The sequence below is a fragment of the Empidonax traillii genome, unplaced genomic scaffold (genome assembly GCF_003031625.1).
Source record: "Empidonax traillii isolate 1590-97213 ecotype Southwest subspecies unplaced genomic scaffold, ASM303162v1 scaffold1338:size136942, whole genome shotgun sequence".
Lineage (NCBI taxonomy): Eukaryota > Metazoa > Chordata > Aves > Passeriformes > Tyrannidae > Empidonax > Empidonax traillii.
This window is the reverse complement of record NW_020956531.1, coordinates 86,241-89,017: the sequence shown is the minus strand read 5'-3', so window position 1 is coordinate 89,017 and position 2,777 is coordinate 86,241.

The window sequence follows — 2,777 nt, the reverse complement described above, 5'->3', positions numbered from 1 at the left end:
TTTATATTGATCCTTACTCTAAGTAACTGCTAGATAGAAGACATCAGCTAGCTGGACTTCAGTCTGATCCAGAACGCATCCTCATAGCTTCCTGTTCCTAGACTTTGAGGACAGCTGGTTCCTCAGCAATATAGAAGATAGCCTGAGCCTGGTGAATTGGAGCTGGATCCTATCTAGAACTGGTACCAGCAGTGCTGGGAGGCAAGAGACTCTTGCAGGGAGGGTGACCAGAGCTAAGTGACTTGGCCAAGGTCATTTTGCAAGCCTGCACCAGTCAATTTGAACCTGGGTCAGTGGTGCCCTGAGGCAACATGGGAAGCACCCCTTGGTCCTTTCAGTCTGCAACCCCCTCTATTGGTCCATGGATGGTAAGTGCTCCCCTTACAGCGGTATCAGGCACATCGGGGGATAAATGCCTTCAAATCTATTTGGCTTCAGTAATGGCCTATAATGGAGGCAGGCTTGAAAAACTTATTTTTAATGTTAGACAACACTTCTGCATTAGCAGTGCTTTTTTGCAAGAGGAAATGAAAACTATACAAGCAAATGGGGAGAATTACAGATGCATTTTCTCCTCGCCCTTAGTAAATGAGGTCTTTTGTGTCAGTCATCTTTCAAACAAGTTGATCGTATATAATCATGTGTCTGTCTGGGAGCATCTCCGGTTTGAATAGCAACAGCTCCCTCTGTCTGCCACGAGTAAACGATTGGCTGTTGCACATCAACAGATGATGCCATTTTCTTGTTTCCTGCCCAGTGAAATTCATTCTCTCTGGGTACGTTTGCAGCTTAAATGGATTAAGTTTGAGAAGGTTTTAGATTTTCTTTGTATATTTTTAGGAGTGGCTGTAAACTTTTTGCTATTACTTCCACTTCCACTTTATGAATGGAATACTTGTTTAAAAAAAAAAAGGGGGGGAGGGGGTGTGGAGGGGTGGCAGCTTGCATTAGCACAAGAGACTATTTTCTGTTCAAAGGGAGCTTTGAACAACCCGTGAATTACTGTCACATTGAATGTGTCTCTCGAGATTTGAAAGTTTTATACCCTCTTCCAAAGTGCCGCTATTGTCTGTGTAACAAATGTGAGCTGAACTGTTCTGTTAAAAGTAAGTCATGCACACTTAAGAACATAATAGTAGTTCAGCGTTAACAATGCTGCTACATTCATTTCAGCAAACTGTTACTGTAGTACAACTGAAGCTCTAGCAAACCATTTACCTTGTGATGAAGAGCCAGCATGCGATTAAAGGCATACTATTAACATTTCCTAGCTCTCTTCTCACTCTGACATTTGTCCTGTATTACGTTTTTTGATCACAATCTCAGCAGAAGACTTCACCACGCATAGCAAGCATTTGAAGGTTTCACAAAGCTGCCTATAAAGGATATATCGTGTCTCATCTGGTATTTGCTGCAATAGGTAAAGGAGAAACAATAACCTGGATGAACTTTGTTTTGTATTAAAATATTTTGCCCAAGAACTTCCTGTCATTGTTAGGTTTTTTTCAATATATGAAAATAGCTAGGGCTCCAGCTTCAAAGTACAACCCATATGATAACTTGATGCAGCTCTGCTACTAGGAAGGTGTTTGCAGTGCATTGGAATGCAGAGTTTATTCAGATGACAAGCCATAAATTCTTATTCTCTATCACAGGAAGAAAGTTTGGGAGAGTTTGTGGGAAATGTGGTCCAGCCAGAATGTACCGGATTTAGGTGACCCATACAGTTCCTTAAACTGGCTATGGTTCCTACAAATTTTTGCTGGAGTCTCTCTGAATAAGTCTTTCAGTTCTAGAGTTTCAATCTGTGAGAAATTTTCCTCTTAACACTGAACACTCATCTGGATGGAGAAATACATTTTTCTGTTAGGTTGCTGTTGCCTCCTCATTGAATAGGAACAAGGTATTTTCATGAGTTTTCCCCAGGCATCTATATTAAAACAAACAAAAACCCCAACAACAAAAACAAACAAACAAAACCCAAACAAAACCACAACACTCACACACACACACACACACCATATTTTAAAAAAAATACTCCAAAATAAAACAATAATTAAAAAAAATCAATTCAACAATGTCAGTTTGCTGCAATTCGTGAGTTATGCTTTTGGAGTGAATTACTAAGGTTGTCTTGGCATGTGTGTGCATGGTCAGAGGTGTAAGAAAAGTGGCAATGCATATAGAGTTGAGTTTTGTGATGTCTCAAGTGTGTATGCTTACACTTCAGTAAAGTCTTTTATAAGGGAAGTCATTTGTAGAGTCCTCTGGTCTTTCATGCTTTATAATCAGGCCTGAAGGATGGGGTTTAGAGGCATGTAACTTGTGGAAGATAAAATTAAAGCTTTGACAGAATTAAAATGTGTTCACGAATTTTGATAGCATGTACCATTAGCTACTAAAGCTGCTTTAGCACCCAAGTCTCTCTTTGGAGGTGACAGTCCCACCATGGATGCTCTTGTTGGATATTCCCTTCTGGATTTAACTCCTATGCTTCAGTCTCTGTAATTATACATATAAAATAAAACCCCTTTACATTGAATAGGCCACTTCAAATTAATTAAAATTTCATGGTTTTTCTTCTCCCTCAGTAAGTGTCAGATTCAACAAACATTCTTGAATGAAAAGAAGTAGCTAACGGGGGGTGGGGGTGGGAAGGAACTTAAACTGTACAGCTCCCTAACAGTCCATTCAGCCTCAGGGTACGCGGCTAAATTATTAATTTGGTCATTGCTGGCTATTCAGTCAATGGCTAATGCCTTGCCCTTTAAGTGCCT